The sequence below is a fragment of the Neovison vison genome, chromosome 8 (assembly GCF_020171115.1).
Source record: "Neovison vison isolate M4711 chromosome 8, ASM_NN_V1, whole genome shotgun sequence".
NCBI lineage: Eukaryota > Metazoa > Chordata > Mammalia > Carnivora > Mustelidae > Neogale > Neogale vison.
In genome coordinates, this window is record NC_058098.1 from 63,604,860 (window position 1) to 63,632,792 (window position 27,933).

The 27,933-nt window shown below is 38.9% G+C and overlaps 1 long non-coding RNA gene and 1 pseudogene across 1 annotated transcript in view; one reads left to right on the forward strand and one right to left on the reverse strand.

Annotated features, from left to right (window-relative positions):
- The window catches only part of LOC122916414, a 91,464-nt gene that overhangs the window by 51,362 nt on the left and 12,169 nt on the right, over window positions 1-27,933 (forward strand). The gene's annotated exons all lie outside the window — the stretch shown is intronic.
- LOC122916413 lies at window positions 19,778-21,914 on the reverse strand (annotated as a pseudogene).

Below are 27,933 nucleotides of genomic sequence, written 5' to 3' on the forward strand. Positions count from 1 at the left end.
ACTTAGTAGAATCCTGGAAGGTAAATTTAGAGAAGTCTCCTGGTCCAAAAGTACAAAATTTGAGAAGACAGATAAGACACAGAAGATCAGTAGTAAAGATCAACATCTCATGGATTTCTAGAAAAAGAACAGCAAAAAGAAGGGAAACATTATTTCCAAAAACTTAATACAAAAATTTTTATATAGTTGAAAGTAGCCCTACCCCTCAAATTATAAGAACCTACCATGTGTCAGATAGAATGAAAAAGCCCTAGACTTCAATGATGAATTTCAGACTACTAGGATAAAGGCTTTTTGCGGAGAAGAAAGTCACTCAAGAATCATTTTGGCATGAGGTGCCACGTCAGGACGTTGGATGATAAAAGAAAAAAAGAAGACACTTCCTTTTCATTTATTTCAAGATTTTGCTATTGTCCATTATTTTCTCTGAAGAGGGAAGATGAGTGTATATTCATACCTGGGATCCAATTTGCTTTTAATGAGGAGATGAATATAAGAATTGAATGAGAACAGCTGAATTGTAGACCTCCCTATCAGAAATAAACTTCTTCACTGAGTCGACAATTCTTTTTTTTTTTTTAAAGAATGGGCACCTCTTGCGATGAACTAGAGGGTATTATGCTTAGCGAAATAAGTCAATTGGAGAAAGACAACTATCATATGATCTCCCGGATATGAGGAAGTGGAGATGAAATGTGGGGGGCTTGGGGGTAGGAAAAGAATAAATGAAACAAGATGGGATCGGGAGGGAGACAAACTATAAGAGACTCTTACTGTCACAAAACAGATTGTGACTGGAGGGAGGGGGATAGGGAGAGGGGGTGGGGTTATGGACATTAGGGAGGGTATATGATATGGTGAGTGCTGTGAAGTGTGTAAACCTGGTGATTCACAGATCTGTACCCCTGAGGCTAATAATACATTATGTTTATAAAAAATAAAAAAATTAAAGAAAAAAAAAAAAAAGAATGGGCACCTGGGTGGCTCAGTTGGTGAAGCAATTGCCTTCGGGACAGGTCATGATCCCGGGGTCCCGGAATTGAGTCCCGCATCAGGCTCCCAGCTGGGCGGGGAGTCTGACCTTCCTCTGACCTTCTCCCCTCTCATGCTCTCTCTCTCTTTCAGATAAATAAATAAAATCTAAAAAAATAATAATATATTTATTTACTTGATAGAGCATAAGCAGGGGGAGCGGCAGGCAGGGGGAGAGGGAGAAGCAGGTTCCTCTTGGAGCAGGGAGCCCAGTGCTGAAAGAGGGCTCAATTTCAGGACTCTGGGATCCGAACCTGAACCAAAGGCATTGCTTAACCAACTGAGCCACCCAGGAACCCCCTGAGTCAGCATTCTTAAAGACATGCTACTTACGTGTTTCCCCCTAGTATCATAGGGTGTTGTCCTGGCTAGAGTCAGGTTGCTGGGAGGCTGGACAGGACAGTGGTGCAAAGCCTCTCTCTTTCTCTGAGAGACAGAGCCAAGGGATCTGGTGCAAGGACAGCAAAGGTGAGAACCTCCCAGTAAAGGTGAGAACTGAATTCTAATCCAGAACTGCCAAGACAGAACTTGACTGAGAGGCAAACTATGCCCCAAGTGAAGCTCCTACCACAGAACTCAGCAAGCAGGTGAGCTGGTTCTAGAAGACAAATAGGAGAACTGAGAATTTCTTCAAGGTACTATAGGGAGATGTTGACCTTTGGGTTTCTTTTTATATGGCCCAACATATTCAGAGGAGATGGCAAGGCTGTTTGGAGAGTGTCATACTTGTTTTAAATATCCACCCATAACACGAATGGAAATGCTTTATAAAAACAGCAGAGGCAATTAGCTGAGTCTCTGAAGAGTAAAACCCAAATGTAGCATGCATATAATCTGACTATCATTGTATACAACAAATAGAAATGATAGACCGTGAGACTCTGATGTCAGCTTCTAAGTCTCTCAGTAAAGACCCAGTGAAACCTCTAGCAGATAGTAATGTCCCCATAATTTTAAGAAGTAACTAAGAAAATCTACTTGTGTGTCATACAGTTAGGCATTGACATAGCTCCCACAATTATTTCTAATTTTTTTCTGCTGAATTAACAATTTCTGAGGACTGTGAAACTACTGATCAATGATGTAAAATATTTCACACCACCAAAGGAAAATTATTGATTTTAGAAATATGGCGGGGGGGAGCTATCTATAATTAAAGCTATGTGTCACTTTTGGGGTTAGTGTACCTCATGTGTGTCTCCTAAATCAAAACTGCTGAGGTAATTAGAAGACCTCCATGCTGATCCAATTTTGGTTCTTGGGTTGTTAGAGTTTAAATACAATGGATGCCATTCAAAAGTCTTTTATAATGAAATATTGTTCTGAGTTATTCCTAACATATCCAAAGGGATTTCTGGTCAGTTCAGGCTAACTGAAAAAGCTAAGAAAAAATGAAAAATTCTCTGCCATTTCTCCAGACATCTGAGTTCAAAGTTGCTCGGTAGAGTGACCTGACAGTCGTGATGCCGAAGATGAAAGTACTTGAATAAAAGATGAACATTTATATTCATTCTAACTCTCATTCCCAGATATCAAAGGAAATTAGGGACACTTAGGGAATAATTTCATAGCAATAGGGACTGAAAATTATGAGTTCTGACTACTGAAAACATCAAGAAACTGCCTTTAAAAAATACATTGGAAAATGCAGAGTAATTTTCATCTGTTTGGAGTTACTCATGTCTATTTGTGCCTTAATCACAGCGTTTCAACCCAAGCCTCACAGATTATCTGTGTGACCATAGGCAAAACATTTGGGGCAATGTGAGAATTTTAAAAACTTCCTCTTTGGACTTTTCAACTCTATGTACAAAAGTGTCCCAGCTTCCTAACCCTAAGACCATTCTCTCACAATTAACAATGATTATTTAATGACATCATATACTCTATCTGTTTTCACATTTCCTTAATTGGGTATTTAGATTTTGTTTGAATTGAGATCGAAATAAAGTCCACATACTGAATGCTTCAGCTTTTTTTTATTCTTCCCTACATCAATTTTTCTGTTGAAGACCTTGGATGGTTTATAGGATTTCCCAAGTGTGGATTTCTTTAATCTCAACCCCCAAATTTTAAACTTCCTGTAGCTCCTGTAAATCAGCAAATACCTCTAGGGATTTGATTAGATTCATGGTTGCTTTTGTTCTATGTTGTTTTTTGACTAGACCAATAGATAATGGTGTCTTTCCCTCAGGAGTCATATCTGGTGATGTTTATCTGCCAGTGATAATCTTTGCTTAGATTTGTTAATTTGTTAGTATTGAAAAATATGATGTTCTAATTCTAGTATCCTTCATTTGCTTAAAGCTGGGGTAATTTAAGAAACTTTCGCTTAGCTGTTGTGTTATTCTGATGTACAGATTTTATAGGAAAGGGTTGATAATTTTTTACTCTCTCTTTCTTTTTTTTTTTGTTGTTGTTTTTTTCCAATTTATTTATTTTCAGAAAAACATTATTCATTATTTTTTCACCACACCCAGTGCTCCATGCAAGCCGTGCCCTCTATAATACCCACCACCTGGTACCCCAACCTCCCACCCCCCCGCCACTTCAAACCCCTCAGACTGTTTTTCAGAGTCCATAGTCTCTCATGGTTCACCTCCCCTTCCAATTTACCCAAATTCCCTACTCCTTTCTAACACCCCTTGTCCTCCATGCTTTTTGTTATGCTCCACAAATAAGTGAAACCATATGATAATTGACTCTCTCTGCTTGACTTATTTCACTCAGCATAATCTCTTCCAGTCCCGTCCATGTTGCTACAAAAGTTGGGTATTCATCCTTTCTGATGGAGGCATAATACTCCATAGTGTATATGGACCACATCTTCCTTATCCATTCATCCGTTGAAGGGCATCTTGGTTCTTTCCATAGTTTGGCGACCGTGGCCATTGCTGCTATAAACATTGGGGTACAGATGGCCCTTCTTTTCATGACATCTGTGTCTTTGGGGTAAATACCCAGGAGTGCAATTGCAGGGTCATAGGGAAGCTCTATTTTTAATTTCTTGAGGAATCTCCACACTGTTCTCCAAAGACGCTGCACCAACCTGCATTCCCACCAACAGTGTAAGAGGGTTCCCCTTTCTCCACATCCTCTCCAACACATGTTGTTTCCTGTTTTATTAATTTTGGCCATTCTAACTGGTGTAAGGTGATATCTCAATGTGGTTTTAATTTGAATCTCCCTGAGGGCTAATGATGATGAGCATTTTTTCATGTGTCTGATAGCCATTTGTATGTCTTGATTGGAGAAGTGTCTGTTCATATCTTCTGCCCATTTTTTGACGTGTTTGCCTGTTTCGTGTGTGTTGAGTTTGAGGAGTTCATTATAGATCCTGGATATCAGCCTTTTGTCTGTACTGTCATTTGCAAATATCTTCTCCCATTCCGTGGGTTGCCTCTTTGTTTTGTTGACTGTTTCCTTTGCTGTGCAGAAGCTTACTGCTCTTAAAAAAACAGTTTTAAAATAATCAGTTGGTTCTTAAACATATATTTGAGGTTAACTGATGATTTGAGGTTTTTCCCTGTTTATAAGTATTATAAACTAGATTTAATCATATTTAATGTGTTTCAATCCATTGCAATTATCTGGTTTGATGTTCAAATTATTCCATTTTTGGTTAATGGAAACATATTTAAGTTGATTCCTGAGTCTTTTTGAAAACACCTTAATCGGCTTGACAGCTTCCTTGCCTTCATTTTTTTGTTTTTTTTTTTTCTTTTCATTTTATTTTATATTGTTTTTTTTTTTTTCAGTGTTCCAAGATTCATTGCCTATGCACCATACCCCATGCTCCATGCAATACATGCCCTCCTTAATACCCACTGCCAGGATCACCCAAACCTCCACCCTCCTCCCCTCCAAAACCCTTAGTTTGTTTCTTAGAGTCCACAGTCCCTCATGGCTTCCTTGCCTTCTGGTGTGATCAGATGTTTCAGATTTATCCTGTCCATTGGAATCAGCCATTTCTCAATGAGCCCTACTTTCTTTAGCGATAAATGTTATTTGCAGGCTGCAATTGGAGATGTCATCCAATCAGGTTGGTCTTCGTTTCTGGGCCTTTTCAGTGCACAGAACTAGGAAATACTACATGCATTTTTGGGAAAGATTTGTTTATTTATTTGAGGAAGAGAACTAGAAAGAGAGGAAAGGAGGAGGGGCAGAGGGACAGGGAGTCCCAAGCAGACTCCATGCTGGGTATAGAGCCTGATGTGGGGCTCGATCTCATGATCCTGAGATCATTACCTCAGAGGAAACCAAGAGTCAGATGCCCAACTCGCTGCACCACCTAGGCACCCCATATGCAATTTTTTTTAAAGATGAGAGAAGTCATAAGTTTACACTGATATTTCCAATCTGAAATCTAGATGACAGCATTTTTGCTTATCCTCATTAATCTTGTCACCCTTCAACCGTGTTGAAAATCTCAGTTTATAGTACCAAGCTAAATGTGTATTTGACTTATCCTACAAAACATGACAACAACATGGATGCTACACCACCATGAAAATGGTTTTAGGCCTTTCTTTTTGTCCTTCAGGAATATCCTACTAGGAACCTACAGTTAAAATTTTGTGTCTTAAAGCTCCAGCATAGTTCCTCTCTGAGTCATCATGCTGCCAGCTAGATCCACTTGTTTGTTTCATTTGCTTTTGATTCAGGGAGTGCTTTTGAAGAGTGTTTAAATTTGTTTAATAAATAATATAAAATAATTACATAGTTTCAAGCCATAAATCTGTAAAAAAAAAAAAATCTAAAGAAACCTACTTGAAATCTGTCACCTCTACTTTATTTTCTTTCTCTTTCTATAGGTAATCATGGGGGAGTAGTAAGGCTTTCAAAGTCAACAGTAATTAAGAGTCTGCTTTTCTAGTAAACTCTCTGCCAGTTTTGCTAAGCTATCTTTTAAAATGCTCTAAAATCACCTCATCTGGAAATAAAATGTAGATGTTGCTAGCAGGTCATCAAAAACCAGTCTTTTTTTCCTTCTTAAAAATAATTTGTTCTGTTTTTAAAATCTGCAGATTCAAAACAATAAAGAATAAATTAAAGATCTTTCATAATTTCATCGTTTAGAAATAGCCAGTATTAATATTTGGTTAATTTTCTGCTATCCTTCTTTTCTATCCAACTGATTTTTTAAAATTAGAATTACAATTACGCTTACAATTTTGTATTTTTCTGTTTAGTTGTTTAAAATTATATTCAGAGTAATTATCCATATCTTTTAAAGTTTGTTTTTATGGATGCAAAGTATTCCATTATTTTCATTCATCTATTCAACAAATATTTAAGGAACTACTTTTGTGTGACAGGTGTGGTCAACACTGGGGAACAACAGGAAATGAAACAAATCAATCCCTGCCCTCATGGAGTTTACATGTTACACACACACACACACACACACACACTTTTTCAAGCATTCCCTGGGGTGTTGCATATTTAAGGTGTATATAATTATCTGCCATTACGAGTATTCTGATGAGTACCCCTATTCATAAATCTTAGTTTATACCTATCACTTAGGATAGGTCCCCAGAAGTGGAATTATACATTCAAAACATAAATGATATAAATACTAATTTTTGACATATCTTAAGGAACTGACAGAAACTCTTATTGGGTCGATGGCTAAGAAAACTGTCTTTTCTGGTCTACCTTGTGTATTGTGGGTAGAGAATAATGTCCTGATTCCTCTGATCTTTTTCTCTGTGGTCAAGTCTTTTTCATGCTGCGATAGAGATGTCCACAATGAGAGGAGTAGGTTGGTTGGTTTGACTCTGGTTTTGGAAAGCAGGTGGAGTTAGATTAGATCTCAGGCTGTTACCAGAAGGGAAGAAAGGGAGACCACTGAGTGCCCAATCTCCAGCCTCTGATCAGAGCTATCTTTCTCATACTCCCTGTACCATCCATTAGAGGAAGGCCCTGTACGTCACAGGTCTGTCTTCATCAAGCCTTGTATATGAGAAAGGAGTGTTTACTTCTTAAAGACTTCTTAATTCCTGTGAGTGGTTATGGAATCAGAATGTCTGAGTTTAATCTTGACTTTATTATGTACTCATTGTGTGACTATATGTAGGATTTTGACCTAACCGAGTCTAAGTTAATTCTTTACAGCATAACGCATGACCATCTCAAAAGGAATAAGTGAAGTAAACATAAAACATATTGAGGCTCTGGGCACATATGAAGTAGTTAATAAAGGCCAGTTATTGATAGACACTAGGCATCACAGAATATTCTGGTACTCAAGCCTTGATGACCAGCACAAACTTATCCTTAGCTCATTGAGTCGATGTTATTGAAGCCAGAAAATAAAATATTTTTAAGTAATATTTTCAGATTTGGCCACATCCTCATCTCAGCACACCATTAATTTTGACAGAAGATTCTTTATTTCTATTCATGTGATTTTGCTTCAGGCTTGCTCTAAAGATCAAAGATAAGGTAAAAGTTTTGCTCTCTTGAATTATTGCCTGCAATATGCAGACCTCAAATGAAGAATTGACTTCAATGGAAATGGTAAAGTAAGGATCTCCAAGGCTCATTCCTTCTCACAAACAAGGGAAAAACTAGAAAACTCTGTTGGAAATAGTGGTTAGAACTCTGGAAGATATCTCAAGCTTTACAGCAGCCAAACAAGTGCTTAATCAAGAAAAAGGAAACTGAAGAACAAGAGGGTTTTGGGCCATTTTAACTTCTTGCTTGATACCCATTCCACAGCTTGGCACTGGCCTTTAAGATGGTAGCCCACATTCCCAGTGTGGGCTAGGGATTCCAGGCACTGGAGAGCAGAACTTGTCCTCCAGGTCCTATCTTCTCCTCTCCCCCTCTCCTCCCTGCTCCCTTTCTCCTTCCCTCTACTGTTCCCTTCTCCCCTTCCTCCCTCCCTTCCTCCATCCATCTCCTCCCCTCTCCTTCCCTGCCCTGCTCTTCTTTTCTTCCTTGTCTGTTTTTACTCCAGGTGTTTAAGGAAATCATGGTCAGCCACTAATTGATTACTAAACTAAATGAATAAAGTCTTCAAAGACACATGACAAAAAATAAGGTTTTTATAAAAATAGTTTAGAAAGGTTACTAAGCAAACACGCCACTGCAACCCATAGCAAAACACCAACAAACCCTGGGGAGAGTCTGATATCCAGAGTTACCCCGTTATTATATACAAAGTGTTCAGTTTTCAACAACAAAAATACTTATGAGGCATGTGAAGAGAAAAAACAGTGTGACTCATTCACAGGAGAAAAAGAAAAGAATAAAAGAAATTCTCCCTGAGGAAGCACATACATTGAAGTTACTAGGAAGAGACTTTAAACAAACTATCTTAGAAAATACGAGGGCCTAGATACCAGTTTTCGGGGAGCAGCTTCAGATCCCATGATATGGCTGTTTCCCTGCCTCTTCAGTATCTTTCTTCCACACCCTTGTATTTGGGCAATACATTTTTGGAACACAGAGGAATTAATACTAAATGTTATTTTATAAAATCCAACCTCCCACCTTGGAGAAATGGGTGACTCTAGGACTGGATCAGGAACTATGTAAGATGAGGCAGAAGCATTTTGCATGCCGAAAAGTAAGGGAGTGCCAAAAATTTACAAAACTCCCAAATTGTGGCTGCATGCCAAGGGGAGAGAGGAGCCAAAGAAAGAATGCACAATGGCCAAAGCTGAAAAAATGGGAACAAAATAAAGTGATATTAGATCATATACCAAAGTATAAATATCTACACTTTTATGTTGATTGAATAAATAAGTAATCTGGGGAGGAGAGCAAATCTTTCATGCAGAAAAATTCCAGATAATTTGTGTAGCTACTTACCTCTCAAAGAAGTGGAACATAACTATTTCCCACCCAGTCTCACCATAGTGTGGGTGCACGTGGTGCTTTCCCTCTGACCAACATGCCTCAGTCAGGTGGTCAGGATCGGGAACAACTGTTGCAAGTCATGTGGACAATATGGCCCCTTGATAGACTATGATTAAAAGGATACTTTACCCCTGTGGCATTTCCCCCTGAAACCCATAACCCCAGGTTGGTCACACACATACACACACACACACACACACACACACACACACACACATTCCAATCTCCAAAACATCTCACTAGTACTTTTTAAAACTGTCAGTCATCAAAACAAGGAGATTCGGAGGAGCTATCACAGTCTAAAGAAACCCATGGTGACAGGATGGCACATGTAACATTTGGAGGGAGTCCTGAAACAGAAAGGATATTAGATAAAATTAAAGAAATCTGGATAAATTATGGACTTTAGTTAATAATAATGTCTCAGAATTCATTAATTGTAACAAATGTATCATATTAATGTAAGATGTTAATGATAAGAGGAACTTGGTTGTGGGCTATACGGGAATTCACAAATTTCACAACTTTTCTACAAAACTATAACTATTCCAAAAATTAAAGTTGATTTTAAAAGATCCAGCTTCCCATCTCATTAGGAAGAGGAATTAGTTCTCAATCTCCCCAGAAATACCTCTGCTGTCTCTGGGTCACCAGTTCGTTGGACCACCCAAAGGGTAGCCAGAACAGAGACTGAAAGGAGATCTCCTGAGTTTTACTGTATATAATAAAACTTTTTTTTTCCAATTTATTTATTTTCAGAAAAACAGTATTCATTATTTTTTCACCACACCCAGTGCTCCATGCAAGCTGTGCCCTCTATAATACCCACCACCTGGCACCCCAACCTCCCACCCACCCGCCACTTCAAACCCCTCAGATTGTTTTTCAGAGTCCATAGTCTCTCATGGTTCACCACCCCTTCCAATTTACCCAAAAGCACATACCCTCCCCAATGTCCATAACCCTACCCCCCTTCTCCCAACCCCCCTCCCAGCAACCCACAGTTTGTTTCGTGAGATTAAGAGTCACTTATGGTTTGTCTCCCTCCCTATCCCATCTTGTTTCATGGATTCTTCTCCTACCCACTTAAGCCCCCATGTTGCATTACCACTCCCTCATATCAGGGAGATCATATGATAGTTGTCTTTCTCCACTTCACTTATTTCGCTAAGCATGATACGCTCTAGTTCCATCCATGTTGTCGCAAATGGCAAGATTTCGTTTCTTTTGATGGCTGCATAGTATTCCATTGTGTATATATACCACATCTTCTTGATCCATTCATCTGTTGATGGACATCTAGGTTCTTTCCATAGTTTGGCTATTGTGGACATTGCTGCTATAAACATTCGGGTGCACGTGCCCCTTTGGATCACTACGTTTGTATCTTTAGGGTAAATTCCCAGTAGTGCAATTGCTGGGTCATAGGGCAGTTCTATTTTCAACATTTTGAGGAACCTCCATGCTGTTTTCCAGAGGGGTTGCACCAGCTTGCATTCCCACCAACAGTGTAGGAGGGTTCCCCTTTCTCCGCATCCTCGCCAGCATCTGTCATTTCCTGACTTGTTGATTTTAGCCATTCTGACTGGTGTGAGGTGATATCTCATTGTGGTTTTGATTTGTATTTCCCTGATGCTGAGTGATATGGAGCACTTTTTCATGTGTCTGTTGGCCATCTGGATGTCTTCTTTGCAGAAACGTCTGTTCATGTCCTCTGCCCATTTCTTGATTGGATTATTTGTTCTTTGGGTGTTGAGTTTGCTAAGTTCTTTATAGATTTTGGACACTAGTCCTTTATCTGATATGTCGTTTGCAAATATCTTCTCCCATTCTGTCAGTTGTCTTTTGGTTTTGTTAACTGTTTCCTTTGCTGTGCAAAAGCTTTTGATTTTGATGAAATCCCAAAAGTTCATTTTTGCCCTTGTTTCCCTTGCCTTTGGCGATGTTCCTAGGAAGATGTTGCTGCGGCTGAGGTCGAAGAGGTTGCTGCCTGTGTTCTCCTCAAGGATTTTGATGGATTCCTTTCTCACATTGAGGTCCTTAATCTATTTTGAATCTATTTTTGTGTGTGGTGTAAGGAAATGGTCCAATTTCATTTTTCTGCACGTGGCTGTCCAATTTTCCCAACACCATTTATTGAAGAGGCTGTCTTTTTTCCATTGGACATTCTTTCCTGCTTTGTCGAAGATTAGTTGACCATAGAGTTGAGGGTCTATTTCTGGGCTCTCTATTCTGTTCCATTGGTCTATGTGTCTGTTTTTGTGCCAGTACCATGCTGTCTTGATGATGACAGCTTTGTAATAAAGCTTGAAGTCCGGAATTGTGATGCCACCAACTTTGGCTTTGTTTTTCAATATCCCTTTGGCTATTCGAGGTCTTTTCTGGTTCCATATAAATTTTAAAATTATTTGTTCCATTTCTTTGAAAAAGATGGATGGTACTTTGATAGGAATTGCATTAAATGTGTAGATTGCTTTAGGTAGCATAGACATTTTCACAATATTTATTCTTCCAATCCAGGAGCATGGAACATTTTTCCATTTCTTTGTGTCTTCCTCAATTTCTTTCATGAGTACTTTATAGTTTTCTGAGTATAGATTCTGTGCCTCTTTGGTTAGGTTTATTCCTAGGTATCTTATGGTTTGGGGTGCAATTGTAAATGGGATTGACTCCTTAATTTCTCTTTCTTCTGTCTTGTTGTTGGTGTAGAGAAATGCAACTGATTTCTGTGCATTGATCTTATATCCTGACACTTTACTGAATTCCTGTATAAGTTCTAGCAGTTTTGGAGTGGAGTCTTTTGGGTTTTCCACATAGAGTATCATATCATCTGGGAAGAGTGATAATTTGACTTCTTCTTTGCCGATTTGGATGTCTTTAATTTCCTTTTGTTGTCTGATTGCTGAGGCTAGGACTTCTAGTACTATGTTGAATAGCAGTGGTGATAATGGACATCCCTGCCGTGTTCCTGACCTTAGTGGAAAAGCTTTCAGTTTTTCTCCATTGAGAATGATATTTGCAGTGGGTTTTTCATAGATGGCTTTGATGATATTGAGGTATGTGCCCTCTATCCCTACACTTTGAAGGGTTTTGATCAGGAAGGGATGCTGTACTTTGTCAAATGCTTTTTCAGCATCTATTGAGAGTATCATATGGTTCTTGTTCTTTCTTTTATTGATGTGTTGTATCACATTGACTGATTTGCGGATGTTGAACCAACCTTGCAGCCCTGGGATAAATCCCACTTGGTCGTGGTGAATAATCCTTTTAATGTACTGTTGAATCCTATTGGCTAGTATTTTGGTGAGAATTTTTGCATCTGTGTTCATCAAGGATATTGGTCTATAGCTCTCTTTTTTGATGGGATCCTTGTCTGGTTTGGGGATCAAGGTGATGCTGGCCTCATAAAATGAGTTTGGGAGTTTTCCTTCCATTTCTATTTTTTGGAACAGTTTCAGGAGAATAGGAATTAGTTCTTTAAATGTTTGGTAGAATTCCCCCGGGAAGCCATCTGGCCCTGGGCTTTTGTTTGTTTGGAGATTTTTAATGACTGTTTCAATCTCCTTACTGGTTATGTGTCTGTTCAGGCTTTCTATTTCTTCCTGGTTCAATTTTGGTAGTTTATATGTTTCTAGGAATGCATCCATTTCTTCCAGATTGTCAAATTTGTTGGCGTAGAGTTGCTCATAGTATGTTCTTATAATAGTTTGTATTTCTTTGGTGTTAGTTGTGATCTCTCCTCTTTCATTCATGATTTTATTTATTTGGGTCCTTTCTCTTTTCTTTTTGATAAGTCTGGCCAAGGGTTTATCAATTTTATTAATTCTTTCAAAGAACCAGCTCCTAGTTTGGTTGATTTGTTCTATTGTTTTTTTGGTTTCTATTTCATTGATTTCTGCTCTGATCTTTATGATTTCTCTTCTCCTGCTGGGCTTAGGGTTTCTTTCTTGTTCTTTCTCCAGCTCCTTTAGGTGTAGGGTTAGGTTGTGTACCTGAGACCTTTCTTGTTTCTTGAGAAAAGCTTGTACTGCTATATATTTTCCTCTCAGGACTGCCTTTGTTGTGTCCCACAGATTTTGAACCGTTGTATTTTCATTATCATTTGTTTCCATGATTTTTTTCAATTCTTCTTTAATTTCCCGGTTGACCCATTCATTCTTTAGAAGGATGCTGTTTAGTCTCCATGTATTTGTGTTCTTTCCAAACTTCCTCTTGTGGTTGAGTTCTAGCTTCAGAGCATTGTGGTCTGAAAATATGCAGGGAATGATCCCAATCTTTTGATACCGGTTGAGTCCTGATTTAGGACCAAGGATGTGATCTATTCTGGAGAATGTTCCATGTGCACTAGAGAAGAATGTGTATTCTGTTGCTTTGGGATGAAATGTTCTGAATATATCTGTGATGTCCATCTCATCCAGTGTATCATTTAAGGCCTTTATTTCCCTGTTGATCTTTTGCTTGGATGATCTGTCCATTTCAGTGAGGGGAGTGTTAAAGTCCCCTACTATTATTGTATTATTGTTGATGCGTTTCTTTGATTTTGTTTTTAATTGGTTTATATAGTTTGCTGCGCCCACGTTGGGGGCATAGATATTTAAAATCGTTAGATCTTCTTGTTGGACAGACCCTTTGAGTATGATATAGTGTCCTTCCTCATCTCTTATTATAGTCTTTGGCTTAAAATCTAATTGATCTGATATAAGGATTGCCACTCCTGCTTTTTTCTGATGTCCATTAGCATGGTAAATTCTTTTCCACCCCCTCACTTTAAGTCTGGAGGTGTCTTCGGGCTTAAAATGAGTTTCTTGGAGGCAACATATAGATGGGTTTTGTTTTTTTATCCATTCTGATACCCTGTGTCTTTTGATTGGGGCATTTAGCCCATTAACATTCAGGGTAACTATTGAGAGATATGATTTTAGTGCCATTGTATTGCCTGTAAGGTGACTGTTACTGTATATTGTCTCTGTTCCTTTCTGATCTACCACTTGTAGGCTCTCTCTTTGCTTAGAGGACCCCTTTCAGTATTTCCTGTAGAGCTGGTTTGGTGTTTGCAAATTCTTTCAGTTTTTGTTTGTCCTGGAAGCTTTTAATCTCTCCTTCTATTTTCAATGATAGCCTAGCTGGATATAGTATTCTTGGCTGCATGTTTTTCTCGTTTAGTGCTCTGAAAATGTCATGCCAGCTCTTTCTGGCCTGCCAGGTCTCTGTGGATAAATCAGCTGCCAATCTAATACTTTTACCATTGTATGTTATAGACTTCTTTTCCCGGGCTGCTTTCAGGATTTTCTCTTTGTCACTAAGGCTTGTAAATTTTACTATTAGGTGACGGGGTGTGGGCCTATTCTTATTGATTTTGAGGGGTGTTCTCTGAACCTCCTGAATTTTGATGCTCGTTCCCTTTGCCATATTGGGGAAATTCTCCCCAATAATTCTCTCCAGTATACCTTCTGCTCCCCTCTCTCTTTCTTCTTCTTCTGGAATCCCAATTATTCTAATGTTGTTTCGTCTTACGGTGTCACTTATCTCTCGAATTCTCCCCTCATGGTCCAGTAGCTGTTTGTCCCTCTTTTGCTCAGCTTCTTTATTCTCTGTCATTTGGTCTTCTATATCGCTAATTCTTTCTTCTGCCTCATTTATCCTAGCAGTGAGAGCCTCCATTTTTGATTGAACTTCATTAATAGCTTTTTTGATTTCAACTTGGTTAGATTTTAGTTCTTTTATTTCTCCAGAAAGGGCTTTTATATCTCTGGAGAGGGTTTCTCTAATATCTTCCATGCCTTTTTCAAGCCCGGCTAGAACCTTGAGAATTGTCATTTTGAACTCTAGATCTGACATATTACCAATGTCTGTATTGATTAGGTCCCTAGCCTTCGGTACTGCCTCTTGTTCTTTTTTTTTCCGGTGAATTTTTCCGCCTTGTCACTTAGTCCAGATAAGAGTATATGAAGGAGCAAGTAAAATACTAAAAGGGTGGCAACAATCCCAGGAAAATATGCTTTAACCAAATCAGAAGAGATCCCAAATCGTGAGGGGGGATTTCTCTTCTGAGAAATCTCTTCTGATTGGGATCTCCCAATCTCTCCTGATTGGGATCTCCCAATCTCTTCTGATTGGGATCTCTTCTGATTTGGGGATAAAAAGAGGTTCAAAAAGAAAGAAAGAAAAAAAGAAAAAAAGAATTAAAAAAAAGAGATTGAATTAAAAATTCAATCAAGAATTTAAAAAAGAATTAAGAAAAAAAAAGATTGAAGAGATTAGGATCTCTTCTGATTTGGGGATAAAAAGAGGTTCAAAAATAAAGGAAGAAAAAAAAGAAATAAAAGAATTACAAAAAAGAAAATGAATAAAGAAAAGTATAAAAAAGAAAAATATATATATTAGATAGTCTAGTTAAAAAACGTTAAAAAAGAAAAGGGTAAAAGTTATAAAAAATTTTAGTAGAAGAAGAGAAAAAAAATGAAAAAGAAAAAAGTTAAATTAACTGCAAGACTAAAAAATCACAGGCAGAAAGCCATGAGTTCCGTGGTTTGTTTTCTCCTCCTCTGGAATTCTGCTGCTCTCTCCTTGGTATTGAAACTGCACTCCTTGGTAGGTGAACTTGGTCTTGCCTGGATTTCTTGTTGATCTTCTGGGGGAGGGGCCTGGTGTAGAGATTCTCAAGTGTCTTTGCCCCAGGCGGAATTACACCGCCCTTACCAGGGGCCGGGCTGAGCGATCTGCTCGGCTTTGCTTTCAGGAGCTTTTGTTACCTGAGAGCTTTCCGTAGAGTTCCGGAGGACGGGAATACAAATGGTGGCCTCCTTGTCTCTGGCCCGGAGGAGCCGAGAGCCCGGGGCCCCGCTCCCCAGTGCGCCCTCAGCGAATAGCTCTGACTCGCGTCTGCCTGACCTCCGGCCGCGCTCCGAGCTCACCGAGCCTGCGACCGGTTCAAGGCAACCCCGAGCTGTGAGCTTACTGTCGGCTCTGTCTCTGCAGCCGGCTTTCCCGTTCTAATATCCGCAAGCTCTGCGACACTCAGACATCCCCGATCCTTCTGTGACCCCGCGGGACCTGAGGTCACGCCGACCCCGCGTGGGCTTCGCCCCAGTTTAGCCTCCAGAGCGATGTCCCTCAGCGGAACAGACTTTTAAAGTCCTGATTTTGTGCTCCGTTGCTCCGCCGCTTGCCGGGAGCCGGCCCCTCCCCCCGCGGTCTGTCTTCCCGTCGCTTTGGATTCACTTCTCCTCCAGTCCTACCTTTCAGAAAGTGGTTGTTTTTCTGTTTCTAGAATTGCTGTTCTTCTTCTCTTCGATCTGCCGATGGATTTGCAGGTGATTGCAATCTTTAGATAAGCTCTCTAGCTGATCTCCTGCTAGCTGAGGTAGTCTCAGCCTGCTACTTCTCCGCCATCTTGACTCCTCCCCTTATAATAAAACTTTTTTATTTCATGTAATAAAACTACAGAAAGCTGCCTTTTTTGGTTGTACCAACCAACCAACCAATCAACCTTGGAGTCCAACTAGTCCTAGAGAAACTGCTTTACTTGTGGTCTATTTAGTTTGTCATGAATTTACCCCATTTGTTCTTCATGTGTTTGCATGGTTAACTCAAAAACAGCATGTCTTACAAGAAATGTTATATCTCACCTTGAAACAAAGAATGAAAACATGGTTTCTGTCAATGTAAGAATAAATTTCAGCAGTCAATGAAAATACGTAAAGTAAGAAAATTAGGGTATATGAGAATATAATGTGTTAAGTTACAGTCTTATTCACCATGTCAACAGGAACACAAAAATCCATTCCAAAGGTTTAACTAGAGAGGGTGGGGTGAGGAGGGGTGAGGTGTGAGCAACACACAGGGGATCAGCAAAGAACAGGAGAGATTCTAACCAGCAAGAATGCACTACCAACCCAAGGCCTGAAGGGCCAGGGGAGGACAAGTTCTCACTCCCTTCATGGAAAGGGATCAGGGAAAATGAGGAAAGGCAGACTCTAATCTCCTGCCCTTCTCACCAGAAAACCTCCTGCTGGTCTGTCCCATTCACCAGATCCAGCTAGAAACCAAGGGTAATGGAGCCCTAGTGATGACTGCTCTAGAGCCCAGCTTCTATGGGCAATGAGCAAAGCAGGTAGAGATGAACACAGGGGACAGATGAAGGACAGACTTGTGGAAAGGTCAGTGCACATATAGGACTTCAACAAGACATATGCTTCTGCCTTTATTACCATGATCCCAGAATAACAAGAGCACTTTCCCACTACCCACACTCTAGCACCAAGCCTTTAGTCTCTGGTCTGTTCTCCACAAAAGGAACCACCAATTCTAGCAGGGTAGCTAATTCTACATCTGTGTCAGGGAAAAATCAGGATGAATCTGGGAAATTTCAGTGGACCCAAAACAAGATGCAATGTCAGAAGCACCAAAGAAACAACTTGAAGGGATAGCCCTTGTTTGGCCTTGAATCTAAGTACAGCTATGGTGAATTGGAGCCAGTTTTGTCCCTAAAAACAAGAGATTTCTAATCATACTCTGAAAAGTTAGCAAAGATAACACAGGCAGGTAGTTGTAACACAAAAATAAGATAAATATAATAAAATGATCTTAATTATTGTATGGATTTTAATCAGTAGGTGATGTTAAAATGTGCGTGTTTTTTTTTTTCTTTCTTTTATTACTTCTCAATGTGCTTCCAAAGAATGGATATGTACTTGCCTTTATTTATAGATGCAAGAATGGATAAACACACAGAACTATAGTCAAGTCCAAAAATCTGAGAAAGAGTAAGCACTGCTATGGCACACAAGAGGACTAACTAACGTGACCTCCTGGAAGCAGGGCCCAATGGTCCCAAATGATGAATCCCATCAAGGTCCTCAGGAGGTGAACAAATTATGCAGACTCAATTCTCCCACCAGGAAATGAAACCCCTCTATGAACCTACTAATTACAATATAATACAGAGGAGAAACAGTAAAGTTTTTAATGATAAGCTTTTAATAATCTGTAGACTACAGATAGCAATACATCCAAAAGACTGGATTTTAGACTGTGTAACACTGGTCCAGTGATATTTTTTTAAAGTATTTTCTGACCATGTGTTAGCTTCTTGTGGTTGCTGTAACAAACTTACCACCAACTCCATGTGAAACAGCAAACATTGGTTCCGTATACTTCTCTGGGCAGTCTGAAACCCAGGGGTTCCTAGGGCCATCTGCCCACTGAAGGCTCTAGGGAAGATTCCAAAATCTGCTTCTGGTGGCTCCAGCTGCTCTGTGGCTGCATCATTCTGCTCTCTGTCTCTGTGGTCACATTACCTCCTCATCTTCCTTTTTTCAGCAATTGGAGTCTTGTTTACAAGAACGCTTGTGGCAGCATTTAGGACCCATCCTAGTAATCCAGGGTGATCTGCACATATGAGGATCCTTAATCACATCTGCATAGACATTTTATTTTATTTTTTTTAATTTTTAATAAACATATAATGTATTATTAGCCCCAGAGGTACAGTTCTGTGAATCGCCAGGTTTACACACTTCATAGCACTCACATAGCACATACCCTCCCCAAAGTCCATAACCCCACCACCCTCTCCCAACTCCCCTCCCCCCAGCAACCCTCAGTTTGTTTTGTGAGATTTAGAGTCTTTTATGGTTTGTCTCCCTCCTGATCCCATCTTGTTTCATTCAATCTTTTTCTACCCCCAGACCCCCATGTTGCATCTCCACTTCCTCATATCAGGGAGATCATATGATAGTTGTCTTTCTCCAATTGACTTATTTTGATAAGTATAATACCCTCTAGTTCCATCCACGTTGTCACAAATGGCAAGATTTCATTTCTTTTGATGGCTTAGTATTCCATTGTATACCACCTCTTCTTTATCCATTCATCTGTTGATGGACATCTAGGTTCTTTCCATAGTTTGGCTGTTGTGGACATTGCTCCTATAAATGCACCCACATGCATTTGGGTGCACGTGCCCCTTCAGATCACTACATTTGTATCTTTAGGGTAAATACCCAGTAGTGCGATGGCTGGGTCATAGGGTAACTCTATTTTCAACTTTTTGAGGAACTTCCATGCTATTTTCCAGAGTGGCTGCACCAGCTTGCATTCCCACCAACAGTGTAGGAGGGTTCCCCTTTCTCTGCATCCTCACCAGCATCTGTCATTTCCTGACTTATTAATTTTAGCCATTCTGACTGGTGTGACGTGATATCTCATTGTGGTTTTGATTTGTCTTTCCCTGATGCCGAGCGATATGGAGCAGTTTTTCATGTGTCTGTTGGCCATCTGGATGTCTTCTTTGCAGAAATGTCTGTTCATGTCTTCTGCCCATTTCTTGATTGGATGATTTGTTCTTTGGGTGTTGAGTTTACTAAGCTCTTTATAGATTTTGGATACTAGCCCTTTATCTGATATGTCATTTGCAAATATCTTCTCCTATTCTGTCTGTTGTCTTTTGGTTTTGTTGCCTGTTTCCTTTGCTGTGCAAAAGCTTTTTGATCTTGATGAAATCCCAATATTTCATTTTTGCCCTTGCTTCCCTTGCCTTTGGCAATGTTCCTAGGAAGAAGTTGCTGTGGCTAAGGTCAAAGAGGTTGCTGCCTGTGTTCTCCTCAAGGATTTTGATAGATTCCTTTCTCACATTGAGGTCCTTCATCCATTTTGAGTCTATTTTTGTGTGTGGTATGAGGAAATGGTCCAATTTCATTTTTCTGCATGTGGCTGTCCTATTTTCCCAACACCATTTGTTAAAGAGGATGTCTTTTTTCCATTGGACATTCTTTCTTGCTCTGTCAAAGATTAGTTGACCATAGAGTTGAGGGTCTATTTCTGGGCTCTCTCTCTCTCTCTCTTTTTTTTTTTGCCAATTTTAAATACAGTCTTATTTAAGACATTGCATTTTAACAATACAGTGCTTATAAAGTGCAATGTTTATTTCCTTTCCCTGTGCACATATTCCATATTCAAGTATCAAGAATGCTCAGTATTTTTGCTATAACAGCTCAACATTACAACTGCCATGGAATTTGCTACAAATTTGGGTCCTTTGAATATTGTGGGTGGAACAATGCTCTACCTATTTATTCTCAGGTTGGCTTAGTCAACCTCTTCAATGGTGGGCCCAGAGGAGGCACGACCAGAGGGAGGAACTCCACCACCAGGGAAGCCTCCAGGCATTCCTCCTGGCATGCCCCCTGCACCCTGGTACAGCTTGGTGATGATGGGGTTGCAGACTTTCTCCAACTCTTTCTGCTGGTGTTCAAATTCTTCCTTCTCTGCAGTCTGGTTCTTATCAAGCCAGTTAATGATTTCATTGTACTTATCAAGAATCTTCTGTTTGTCTTCATCATTTATCTTGCCCTGAAGTTTTTCATCTTCAACAGTTGCTTTCATGTTGAATGCATAAGACTCAAGTGAATTCTTGGAAGACGACTTGTCCCTTTGTTTCTCATCTTCAGCTTTGTACTTCTCAGCTTCCTGGACCATGTGCTCAATATCTTCCTTGCTCAAGCAGCCCTTGTCATTAGTGATGGTAATCTTGTTCTCTTTTCCTGTGCTCTTATCCACGACAGAGACATTGGGGATATCATTAGCATCAATATCAAAAGTGACCTCAATCTGAGGAACGTCATGAGGAGCAGGAGGTATGCCTGTGAGTTCAAACTTTCCAAGTAGGTTGTTGTTCTTGGTCATGGCATGCTCACCTTCATACACCTGAATAAGCACAACAGGCTGGTTGTCGGAGTAGGTAGTGAAGGTCTGTGTCTGTTTCGTGGGAATGGTAGTATTATGCTTGATGAGAACAGTCATGACTCCTCCAGTAGTTTCAATGCCAAGAGAAATGGAGTGACATCCAACAGCAGCAAATCTTGAACATTTTCAGATTTGTCTCCAGAAAGGATGGCTTCCTGGACAGCTGCACCATAAGCAACAGCCTCATCAGAGTTGATGCTCTTATTCAGTTCCTTTCTATTGAAGAAATCTTGGAGAAGTTTCTCAATCTTGGGGATATGGGTAGAACCAACCACCAGGATAATATCGTGGATCTGAGACTTGTCTAACTTGGCATCCCATAGGGCTTTCTCGACAGGGTCCAGGGTGCCATGGAACAGGTCAGAATTTAATTCTTCAAACTGGGCACGAGTGATAGAGGTATAGAAGTCGATTCCTTCATACAGAAAATCAATCTCAATACTGGCCTGGGTGCTGGAGGAAAGTGCATGCTTAGCATGTTCACAAGCAGTACAGAGGTGATGAACTGCCCTCTTGTTTTCACTGATATCTTATGTTTACACTTGAACTCTGCAATAAAATGGTTGACCATTTGGTTGTCAAAGTCTTTTCCACCTAAGTGGGTGTCTCCAGCTGTGGACTTAACCTCAAAGATCCCATCCTCAATAGTAAGGATTGACATATCACAAAGATCAGCACATTCCTTTCAGCTCCAACTTTTTTTATCTAAGCCATAAGCAATAGCAGCAGCAGTTGGCTCATTGATGATTCAAAGTACATTGAGACCAACAATAGTTCCAGCATCTTTGGTAGTCTGATGCTGAGAATCATTGAAGTACGCAGGTACTGTGACAACTGCATTGGTAACAGTCTTCCCAAGATAAGCCTCGGCGATTTCCCTCATTTTCATCAAAACCATAGAAGACACCTCCTCTGGATAAAAGCTTTTTGTCTCTCCCTTGTATTCTACTTGGACCTTGGGCCTGCCAGCATCATTCACCACCATGCAAGGCCAATGCTTCATATCAGACTGGACAACAGCATCATCAAATCTCCTTCCAAACAGGCATTTGGCATCAAAAACTGTGTTGGTGGGGTTTATCGCAACTTGGTTCTTTGCGGCATCACCAATCAATCGTTCGGTGTCCATGAAGACGACATAACTTGGGGTGGTCTGGTTTCCCTGATCATTGGCAATTATTTCCACTTTCCTGTGCTGGAAGACACCCACGCAGGAGTAGGTGGTGCCAAGATCAATGCCAACTGCAGGTCCCTTAGACATGGTTGCTTCTCTGTGGGCCTGGCTCAGGTTGAGAAGAACACAGCAATCCAAAGATGTAGCCCTGCGTTCAATGAGACCCAGCTCTCTATTCTGTTCCATTGATCTATGTGTCTTTTTGTGCCAGTACCATGCTGTCTTGATGATGACAGCTTTGTAATAGAGCTTGAAGTCCGGAATTGTGATGCCACCAACTTTGGCTTTCTTTTTCAATATTCCTTTGGCTAGTTGAGGTCTTTTCTGGTTCCATATAGATTTTAGGATTGTTTGTTCTATTTCTTTGAAAAAAATGGATGGGATTTTGATAGGGCTTGCATTAAATGTGAAGATTGCTTTAGGTAGCATAGCCATTTTCACAACATTTGTTCTTCCAATCCAGGAGCATGGAACATTTTTCCATTTCTTTGTGTTATCCTCAGTTTTTCTCATGAGTACTTTATAGTTTTCTGAGAACAGACTCTTTGCCTTTTTGGTTAGGTTTATTCCTAGGTATCTTATGGTTTTGGGTGCAGTTGTAAATGGGATTGACTCCTTAGTTTCTCTATCTTCTGTCTTGTTGGTGGTATATAGAAAGGCAACTGATATCTGTGCATTGATTTTATATCCTGACACTTTACTCAATTCACATATGAGTTTTAGCCACTTTGGGGTGGAGTCTTTTGGGTTTTCCACATAAAGCATCATATCATCTGCAAAGAGTGAGAGTTTGACTTCTTCTTTGTCGACTTGGATGCCTTTAATTTCTTTTGTTGTCTGATTGCTGAGGCTAGGACTTCTAGTACTATGTTGAATAGCAGTGGTGATAATGGACATCCCTGCCATGTTCCTGACCTTAGCAGAAAAACTTCAGTTTTTCTCCATTGAGAATGATATTTGCAGTGGGTTTTTCATAGATGGCTTTGATAATATTGAGGTATGTGCCCTCTATCCCTACACTTTGAAGAGTTTTGATCAGGAAGGGATGCTGTACTTTGTCAAATGCTTTTTCAGCATCTATTGAGAGTATCATATGGTTCTTGTTCTTTCTTTTATTAATATATTGTATCACATTGATTGATTTGCAGATGCTGAAAATTTTACTATTTACCTTGCAGCCCTGAAATAAATCCCACTTGGTCGCAGTGAACAATCCTTTTAATGTACTGCTGGATCCTACTGGCTAGTATTTTGGTGAGAATTTTTGCATCTGTGTTCATCAAGGATATTGGTCTGCAATTCTCTTTTTTGATGGGATCCTTGTCTGGTCTTGGGATCAAGGTGATGCCAGCCTCATAAGATGAGTTTGGAAGTTTTCTTCTTGTTTCTATTTTTTGGAACAGTTTCTGGAGAATAGGAATTAGTTCTTCTTTAAATGTTTGGTAGAAATCCCCTGGGAAGCCCTCTGGCCCTGGACTTCTCTTTGTTTGGAAACTTGTGATGACTGTTTCAATCTCCTTATTGGTTATGGGTCTGTTCAGGTTTTCTGTTTCTTCTTGGTTCAGTTGTGGTAGTTTATATGTTCTAGGAATGCATCCATTTCTTCCAGATTGTCAAATTTGTTGGTTTAGAGTTGCTCATAGTATGTTCTTATAATTGTTTGTATTTCTTTGGTGTTGGTTGTGATCTCTCCTCTTTCATTCATGATTTTATTTACTTGGGTCCTTTCTTTTTTCTTTTTGATAAGTTGGCCAGGAGTTTATCAATCTTATTAATTCTTTCAAAGAACCAACTCCTGGTTTCATTGATTTGTTCTATTGTGGTTTATTTTTTTCCTATTTCATTGGTTTCTGCTCTGATCTTTATTATTTCTCTTCTCCTTCTGGGTTTAGGCTTTCTTTGTTGTTCTTTATCCAGCTCCTTTAGGTGGGATTAGAATCTAATCTAGGGTTAGATTGTGTATTTGAGACCTTTCTTGTTTCTTGAGGAAGGCTTGTATCATTATATATTTTCCTCTCAGGACTGCCTTTGCTGTGTCCCACAGATTTTGAACCGTTGTGTTTTCATTATCATTTGTTTCCATGATTTTTTTCAATTCTTCTTTAATTTCTTGGTTGACCCATTCATTCTTTAGAAAGATGCTGTTTAGTCTGCATGTATTTGGATTTCTTCCAAATTTCCTCTTGTGATTGAGTTCTAGCTTCAGGGCTTTGTGGTCTGAAAATATGCAGGGAATGATCCTAATCTTTTGATACTGGTTGAGACCTGATTTAGGACCGAGGATGGGATCTATTCTGGAGAATGTTCCATGCACACTAGAGAAGAATGTGTATTCTGTTGCTTTGGGATGGAATGTTCTGAATATATCTGTGATGTCCATCTGATCCAGTGTGTCATTTAAGGCCTTTATTTCCTTGTTGATCTTTTGCTTGGATGATCTGTCCATTTCAGTGAGGGGAGTGTTAAAGTCCCCTACTATTATTGTATTATTGTTGATGTGTTTCTTTAATTTTGTTATTAACTGGTTTATATAGTTGGCAGCTCCCATGTTAGGGGCATAGATATTTAAAACTGCTGTATTTTCTTGTGTGGACAGACACTTTGAGTATAATATAGTGTCCTTCCTCATCTCTTATTATAGTGTTTGGCTTAAAATCTAACTGATCTGATATAAGAATTGCCACCCCAGCTTTCTTCTTATGTTAATTAGCATGGTAAATTGTTTTCCACCCCCTCACTTTAAGTCTGGAGGTGTCTAAAATGAGTTTCTTAGGCAGCATATTGATGGGTTTTGTTTTTTTATCCATTCTGATACCCTGTGTCTTTTGATTGGGCCATTTAGCCCATTTACATTCAGGGTAACTATTGAGAGATATGAATTTAGTGCCATTGTATTGCCTGTAAGGTGACTGTTACTGTGTATTTTCTGTCTTCCTTTCTGATCTACTACTTTTAGGATCTTTCTTGCTTAGAGGACCCTTTTCAATATTTCCTCTAGAGCTGGTTTGGTGTTTGCAAATTCTCTCAGTTTTTGTTTGTCCTGGAAGCTTTTTATCTCTCCTATTTTCAATGATAGCCTAGATAGATATAGTATTCTTGGCTGCATGTTTTTCTTGTTTTGTGCTCTGAATATATCATGCTAGTTCTTCCTGGCCTGCCAGGTCTCTGTGGATAAGTCTTCTGGCAATCTAATATTTTTACCATTGTATATTACAGTCTTCTTTTCCTGGGCTGCTTTCAGGATTTTCTCTTTGTCGCTAAGACTTGTAAATTTTACTATTAAGTGACGGGGTGTGGACCTATTATTATTGATTTTGAGGGGGGTTCTCTGCACCTCCTGGATTTTGATGCTTGTTCCCTTTGCCACATTAGGGAAATTCTCTACAAAAATTCTCTCCAATATACTTCTGCTCTCCTCTTTCTTCTTCTGGAATCCCAATTATTCTAATGTTGTTTCGTCTCATGGTGTCACTTATCTCTCAAATTCTCCCCTCGTGGTCCAGTAGTTTTTGTCTCTCTTCTGCTCAGCTTCTTTATTCTCTGTCATTTGGTCTTCTATATCACTAATTTTTTCTTCTGCCTCATTTATCTTAGTAGTGAGAGCCTCCATTTTTGATTGCACCTCATTAATAGCTTTTTTGATTTCAACTTGGTTAAATTTTAGTTTTTTTATTTCTTCAGAAAGGGCTTTTATCTCTCTGGAGAGGGTTTCTCTAATATCTTCCATGCCTTTTTGAGCCTGACTAGAACCTTGAGAATTGTCATTCTGAACTCTAGATCTTACATATTACCAATGTCCATATTGATTAGGTCTCTAGCCTTTGGTACTGCCTCGTTCTTTTTTTTTGTGGTGAGTTTTTCCACTTTGTAATTTTGTCCAGATAAGAATATATGAAGGAGCAAATAAAATACTAAAAGGGTGGTAAAGACCCCAGGAAAATGTGCTTTACCAGATCAGAATAGACCCCAAATTGTGGGAGGAGAAAAGGGATAAAAAGAAGTTCAGAAAAAAATTTTAAAAGGAAATGAATAAATAAAAATATAAAAAAATATATATATAAAATATAAAAAAATAAAAAGAATATATATATAAAATTATATATATAGATCTCTCTCTATATATCTATATAGTCTATATATTCTATATCTATATCTGTATCTATATCTATTTTTATATCTATCTATATCTATATTCTATATATATATATGACTGATGACTAGAACAGGGTCACCCACTTAATTCTAAATATGTATATATATATATATATATATAGAGAGAGATATCTATAGATCTATAGATCTAGATCAATAGATCTATATATAAATAGATTCTATATATAGAATTCTATATTCTATATAGAATATAGATATAGATAGATATAGATATAGAATATATAGACTATATAGATATAGTATATATATGACTGGTGACTATAACAGGGTCACCCACATAATTTTGGAAGTATTTTGGTCTCTTAGAAGAAACTACCTCCCCAAAATTTAAAGAATGAAAAACATATATAAGGGTAAACACAATGAAGGGATGGAATATGCCTATAAAGATGAAAAAAATTTTTTTTTAACTTCTAAAAAAGGAGCTTATAAAGTAAGTTGTTTGGAGAATAAAGAAAAAGAGAGTGGAGAGAATTTTTTTGAGCTGGAGACTAGAACAAGCACAGAGCTAGATTTAGGGTATATTTTGATCTATTAGAAGAAGTTGTACCCCAAATTTTTTAGAAGCTTTTTTGATTTCAACTTGGTTAAATTTTAGTTTTTTTATTTCTTCAGAAATAACAAAAAATAAAGTTAGATGCAATTAAAGATAAAATAAGACTATAATAATAAAGGTTATATGTATACAAACCTTATGTGTATACAAAAACCTTATGTGTATACAAAAAATAAAGTTAGATGCAATGAAAGATAAAATAAGACTATAATAATGAAGGTTCAAAAAATAGTATTATTATTTTTTTTAAATGAAAGGTATTGTTAAGATAAACTAGTTAAAAAATGTTAAAAGAGGAAAGGGTAAAAGTTTAAAAAAATTTAGCAGAATAAAAAAAATAAAATTAAAAACAAAATTAACTGCAAGACTAAAGAATCATGGGGAGAAAGCCATGAATTCCATGCTTTGCTTTCTCCTCTTTCTTTTTTTTTCAAATTAGTTCACACTAACAGGTTCTAGAAGCTAGGCTGAGCCCACATTTTTTTTTTTTTTAAGATTTTATTTATCTGAGAGAGAGGCTGGGGTAGAGGGAGAGAGAGAGAGAGAGAATCTCAAGCAGACTCCATGCTGAGCACAGAGCCAGACACATGGGGCTCGATCTCCTGAGCTTGAGATATGACCTGAGCCAAAATCAAGAGTGGTACACTTAACTGACTGAGCCACTCAGGCACCCCAGGATACATCTTTTTTGGGGGCCACTGTTCAACCCACTATAGGGGGAGACTGAGAGGAGTATTGGAAAAAACCCCTAAAACCTACGGCTAGAATGGAAAGGGTCTTATTGAATAAGAGGCCCTCACTTCCTCGCTATGCAATGGGTACACAGTTTCAGCTATGCAAGGTGAGCACGTTCTAGGGCATGGTTTTACAGTCTTGTGCCTATAGGTAACAATATCATACTGTATACTTAAAAAATTGTTAAGAAAGTAGATATCATGTTAAATATTCCCACTACAATAGAAACAAGTCCTACTGAAGTTTGACTCTAAGAGGGAAGTTCAGGTTGAATTGTCCCAGCCTCAGTTTTATCCCCTTGGGAGAAGCAGTTGTGTCTGGTACCTGGGAGTCTCAGCTTCCTGAATGGCATCTGGCCTGAGAAGGAATTCCTTGGCCCTGGGTAAGATGGCGGCAGTATCAGGAAGGAATCAAAATATTACTGCTTAATAACCGGGAAAATATCAAAATAAGTATCAATAACCCTAGGAACATATAAAAATAGTAGCAGAAGTAATAAAGAAAGGAAGTAAATCCACAGTGTTGACAGGTTGGAACAGTTTTGAGTATTAAGTGAAGAAATATGTTTTGTAGACATTATAGTTGTGTTTATTTTTTCTGTTGCTTCAGATGCTTGAGTAAATGAGAATGCACCTTGCTAAATGGG